Raw genomic sequence first — 6,708 nt, 5'->3', positions numbered from 1 at the left:
TAAACCTGGTTGAGATTAATATTTTAGCGGATAACGCCGGTTATGTCTGGGTTAGGTCTGGTATTTGCCCTCATCTGGCTCATACCTTCGCATTTTTCGCATACTTGTTGGCCATATCCTGGGTTTTTTTCTGGTTTGGATCCCGTAGTAATGTGGTTTCACACCGAAACAGTCAATAGAAGCTGGTTCCGATAAGTATTTTAGAGGTTAACGCTGGTTATGTCTGGGTTAGTTCTGGTATTTGCTATCATCTGGCACATACTTCCGCGTTTTTCGCATACTTGTTGGCCAGATCCTGTGCTTTTTCTGTTTTGGATCCCGTAGTAATGAGGCTCCACCCCGGAACAGTCAATTAAACTGGATGCGATTAATATTTTGGAGGATAACGCCGGTTATGTCTCGGGTAGGTCTGGGATTTGTTCTCATCTGACTCGTACTTTCACGTTTCTCGCATTCTTGTTGGCCCGATCCTGGGATTTTTCTGGTTTGGATCTCGTAGTAATGTGTTACCACACTGAAACAGTCATTAAAAGCATGTTCCGATAAGTATTTTAGAGGATAACGCTGGTTATGTCAGGCATAGTTCTGGTACTTGCAATCATCTGGCTCATACTTTCGCATTTTTCTCATCCTTGTTGGCCAGATCCTGGCTTTTCTCTGGTTTGGATCACGTAGTAATGCGATACCACACCGAAACAGTCAATTAAACCTGGTTGCGATTAACATTTTAGGGGATAACGCCGCTTATGTCTGGGTTAGTTCTGGTATTTGCAGTCATCTGGCTCATACTTTCGCATTTTTCGCATTCTTGTTGGCCAGATCCTGGGTTTTTTCTGGTTTGGATCCCGTAGTATTGTGGTTCCACAACGAAACAGTCAATTAAACCTGGCTGAGATTAATATTTTAGAGGATAACGCCGGTTATGTCTCGGGTAGGTCTGGGATATGTCCTCATCTGGCTCGTACTTTCACGTTTTTCGCATACTTGCTGGCCAGATCCTGGCCTTTTTCTGGTTTGGATCACGTAGTAATGTGGTTCCACAACGAAACAGTCAATTAAACCTGGTTGAGATTAATATTTTAGAGGATAACGCCGGTTTTGTCTCGGGTAGGTCTGGGATTTGCCCTCATCTGGCTCGTACTTTCGCATTTTGCGCATACTTGTTGGCCCGATCCTGGGATTTTTCTGGTTTGGATCCCGTAGTAATGTGTTGCCACACTGAAACAGTCATTAAAAGCATGTTCCGATATGTATTTTAGAGGATAACGCTGGTTATGTCTGGCTTAGTTCTGGTATTTGCTACCATCTGGCACATACTTTCGCTTTTTTCGCACACTTGTTGGCCAGATCCTGGGCTTTTTCTGGTTTGGATCACGTAGTAATGCGGTACCACACCGAAACAGTCAATTAAATCTGGTTGCGATTAATATTTTAGAGGATAACGCTGGTTATGTCTCGGTTAGGTCTGGGATTTGCCCCCATCTGGCTCGTACTTTCGCGTTTTTCTCATAGTTGTTGGCCAGATCCTGGGTTTTTTCTGGTTTGGATCCCGTAGTAATGTGGTTCCACACCGGAACAGTCAATTAAATCTGGTTCCGATTAACAGTTTAAAGGATAACGCCGGTTATGTCTCGGTTAGGTCTGGGATTTGCTCTTATCTGGCTCGTACTTTCGCATTTTTCTCATCCTTGTTGGCCAGATCCTGGCCTTTCTCTGGTTTGGATCACGTAGTAATGTGGTACCACAACGAAACAGTCAATTAAACCTGGTTGAGATTAATATTTTAGCGGATAACGCCGGTTATGTCTGGGTTAGGTCTGGTATTTGCCCTCATCTGGCTCATACCTTCGCATTTTTCGCATACTTGTTGGCCATATCCTGGGTTTTTTTCTGGTTTGGATCCCGTAGTAATGTGGTTTCACACCGAAACAGTCAATAGAAGCTGGTTCCGATAAGTATTTTAGAGGATAACGCTGGTTATGTCTGGGTTAGTTCTGGTATTTGCTATCATCTGGCACATACTTCCGCGTTTTTCGCATACTTGTTGGCCAGATCCTGTGCTTTTTCTGTTTTGGATCCCGTAGTAATGAGGCTCCACCCCGGAACAGTCAATTAAACTGGATGCGATTAATATTTTGGAGGATAACGCCGGTTATGTCTCGGGTAGGTCTGGGATTTGTTCTCATCTGACTCGTACTTTCACGTTTCTCGCATTCTTGTTGGCCCGATCCTGGGATTTTTCTGGTTTGGATCTCGTAGTAATGTGTTACCACACTGAAACAGTCATTAAAAGCATGTTCCGATAAGTATTTTAGAGGATAACGCTGGTTATGTCAGGCATAGTTCTGATATTTGCAATCATCTGGCTCATACTTTCGCATTTTTCGCATACTTGTTGGCCAGATCATGGCCTTTTTCTAGTTTGGATCACGTAGTAATGCGGTACCACACCGAAGCAGCCAATTAATCCTGGTTGCGATTAATATTTTAGAGGATAACGCCGGTTATGTCTCGGTTTGGTCTGGGATTTGCCCTCATCTGGCTCGTACTTTCGCATTTTGCGCATACTTGTTGGCCAGATCCTGGGTTTTTTCTGGTTTGGATCCCGTAGTAATGTGGTTCCACAACGAAACAGTCAATTAAACCTGGTTGAGATTAATATTTTAGAGGATAACGCCGGTTATGTCACGGGTAGGTCTGGGATTTGTCCTCATCTGGCTCATACTTTCGCATTTTTCGCATACTTGTTGGCCAGATCCTGGCCTTTTTCTGGCTTGGACCACGTAGTAATGTGGTACCACACCGAAACAGTCAATAGAAGCTGGTTCCGATAAGTATTTTAGAGCATAACGCTTGTTATGTCTGGGTTAGTTCTAGTATTTGCAATCATCTGGCTCATACTTTCGCATTTTTCGCATACCTGTTGGCCAGATCCTGGGTTTTCTCTGGTTTGGATCCCGTAGTAATGTGGTTCCACAACGAAACAGTCAATTAAACCTGGTTGAGATTAATATTTTAGCGGATAACGCCGGTTATGTCTGAGTTAGTTCTGGTATTTGCCCTCATCTGGCTCATACCTTCGCATTTTTCGCATACTTGTTGGCCGTATCCTGGGTTTTCTCTGGTTTGGATCACGTAGTAATGCGGTACCACACCGAAACAGTCAATTAAACGGGTTGCGATTAATATTTTAGAGGATAACGCCGGTTATGTCTCGGGTAGGTCTGGGATTTGTCCTCATCTGACTCGTACTTTCGCGTTTTCCTCATAGTTGTTGGCCAGATCCTGGGTTTTTTCTGGTTTGGATCCCGTAGTAATGTGGTTCCACACCGAAACAGTCAATTGAACCTGGTTGCGATTAATATTTTTGAGGATAACGCCGGTTATGTCTCGGTTAGGTCTGGTATTTGCCCACATCTGGCTCGGACTTTCGCATTTTTCGCATACTTGTTGGCCAGATCATGGCCTTTTTCTGGTTTGGATCACGTAGTAATGCGGTACCACACCGAAGCAGTCAATTAAACCTGGTTGCGATTAATATTTTAGAGGATAACGCCGGTTATGTCTCGGTTTGGTCTGGGATTTGCCCTCATCTGGCTTGTACTTTCGCATTTTGCGCATACTTGTTGGCCAGACCCTGGGTTTTTTCTGGTTTGGATCCCGTGGTAATGTGGTTCCACAACGAAACAGTCAATTAAACCTGGTTGAGATTAATATTTTAGAGGATAACGCCGGTTTTGTCTCGGGTAGGTCTGGGATTTGCCCTCATCTGGCTCGTACTTTCGCATTTTGCGCATACTTGTTGGCCCGATCCTGGGATTTTTCTGGTTTGGATCTCGTAGTAATGTGTTGCCACACTGAAACAGTCATTACAAGCATGTTCCGATTCGTATTTTAGAGGTTAACGCTGGTTATGTCAGGCATAGTTCTGGTATTTGCAATCATCTGGCTCATACTTTCGCATTTTTCGCATACTTGTTGGCCAGATCATGGCCTTTTTCTAGTTTGGATCACGTAGTAATGCGGTACCACACCGAAGCAGCCAATTAATCCTGGTTGCGATTAATATTTTAGAGGATAACGCCGGTTATGTCTCGGTTTGGTCTGGGATTTGCCCTCATCTGGCTCGTACTTTCGCATTTTGCGCATACTTGTTGGCCAGATCCTGGGTTTTTTCTGGTTTGGATCCCGTAGTAATGTGGTTCCACAACGAAACAGTCAATTAAACCTGGTTGAGATTAATATTTTAGAGGATAACGCCGGTTATGTCTCGGTTAGGTCTGGGATTTGTCCTCATCTGGCTCGTACTTTCGCATTTTTCGCATACTTGTTGGCCATATCCTGGGCTTTTTCTGGCTTGGACCACGTAGTAATGTGGTACCACACTGAAACAGTCAATAAAAGCTGGTTCCGATTAGTATTTTAGAGGATAACGCTGGTTATGTCTGGCTTAGTTCTGGTATTTGCTACCATCTGGCACATACTTTCGCTTTTTTCGCACACTTGTTGGCCAGACCCTGGCCCTTTTCTGGTTTGGATCACGTAGTAATGTGGTACCACACTGAAACAGTCAATAGAAGCTGGTTCCGATATGTATTTTAGAGGATAACGCTGGTTATGTCTGGCTTAGTTCTGGTATTTGCTACCATCTGGCACATACTTTCGCTTTTTTCGCACACTTGTTGGCCAGATCCTGGGCTTTTTCTGGTTTGGATCACGTAGTAATGCGGTACCACACCGAAACAGTCAATTAAATCTGGTTGCGATTAATATTTCAGAGGATAACGCTGGTTATGTCTCGGTTAGGTCTGGGATTTGCCCCCATCTGGCTCGTACTTTCGCGTTTTTCTCATAGTTGTTGGCCAGATCCTGGGTTTTTTCTGGTTTGGATCCCGTAGTAATGTGGTTCCACACCGGAACAGTCAATTAAATCTGGTTCCGATTAACAGTTTAGAGGATAACGCCGGTTATGTCTCGGTTAGGTCTGGGATTTGCTCTTATCTGGCTCGTACTTTCGCATTTTTCTCATCCTTGTTGGCCAGATCCTGGCCTTTCTCTGGTTTGGATCACGTAGTAATGTGGTACCACAACGAAACAGTCAATTAAACCTGGTTGAGATTAATATTTTAGCGGATAACGCCGGTTATGTCTGGGTTAGGTCTGGTATTTGCCCTCATCTGGCTCATACCTTCGCATTTTTCGCATACTTGTTGGCCATATCCTGGGTTTTTTTCTGGTTTGGATCCCGTAGTAATGTGGTTTCACACCGAAACAGTCAATAGAAGCTGGTTCCGATAAGTATTTTAGAGGTTAACGCTGGTTATGTCTGGGTTAGTTCTGGTATTTGCTATCATCTGGCACATACTTCCGCGTTTTTCGCATACTTGTTGGCCAGATCCTGTGCTTTTTCTGTTTTGGATCCCGTAGTAATGAGGCTCCACCCCGGAACAGTCAATTAAACTGGATGCGATTAATATTTTGGAGGATAACGCCGGTTATGTCTCGGGTAGGTCTGGGATTTGTTCTCATCTGACTCGTACTTTCACGTTTCTCGCATTCTTGTTGGCCCGATCCTGGGATTTTTCTGGTTTGGATCTCGTAGTAATGTGTTACCACACTGAAACAGTCATTAAAAGCATGTTCCGATAAGTATTTTAGAGGATAACGCTGGTTATGTCAGGCATAGTTCTGGTACTTGCAATCATCTGGCTCATACTTTCGCATTTTTCTCATCCTTGTTGGCCAGATCCTGGCTTTTCTCTGGTTTGGATCACGTAGTAATGCGGTACCACACCGAAACAGTCAATTAAACCTGGTTGCGATTAACATTTTAGGGGATAACGCCGCTTATGTCTGGGTTAGTTCTGGTATTTGCAGTCATCTGGCTCATACTTTCGCATTTTTCGCATTCTTGTTGGCCAGATCCTGGGTTTTTTCTGGTTTGGATCCCGTAGTATTGTGGTTCCACAACGAAACAGTCAATTAAACCTGGCTGAGATTAATATTTTAGAGGATAACGCCGGTTATGTCTCGGGTAGGTCTGGGATATGTCCTCATCTGGCTCGTACTTTCACGTTTTTCGCATACTTGCTGGCCAGATCCTGGCCTTTTTCTGGTTTGGATCACGTAGTAATGTGGTTCCACAACGAAACAGTCAATTAAACCTGGTTGAGATTAATATTTTAGAGGATAACGCCGGTTTTGTCTCGGGTAGGTCTGGGATTTGCCCTCATCTGGCTCGTACTTTCGCATTTTGCGCATACTTGTTGGCCCGATCCTGGGATTTTTCTGGTTTGGATCCCGTAGTAATGTGTTGCCACACTGAAACAGTCATTAAAAGCATGTTCCGATATGTATTTTAGAGGATAACGCTGGTTATGTCTGGCTTAGTTCTGGTATTTGCTACCATCTGGCACATACTTTCGCTTTTTTCGCACACTTGTTGGCCAGATCCTGGGCTTTTTCTGGTTTGGATCACGTAGTAATGCGGTACCACACCGAAACAGTCAATTAAATCTGGTTGCGATTAATATTTTAGAGGATAACGCTGGTTATGTCTCGGTTAGGTCTGGGATTTGCCCCCATCTGGCTCGTACTTTCGCGTTTTTCTCATAGTTGTTGGCCAGATCCTGGGTTTTTTCTGGTTTGGATCCCGTAGTAATGTGGTTCCACACCGGAACAGTCAATTAAATCTGGTTCCGATTAACA

Source organism: Colletes latitarsis, unplaced genomic scaffold (assembly GCF_051014445.1).
Source record: "Colletes latitarsis isolate SP2378_abdomen unplaced genomic scaffold, iyColLati1 scaffold0018, whole genome shotgun sequence".
Taxonomy (NCBI): domain Eukaryota; kingdom Metazoa; phylum Arthropoda; class Insecta; order Hymenoptera; family Colletidae; genus Colletes; species Colletes latitarsis.
Note: the sequence above shows the minus strand (reverse complement) of the source record.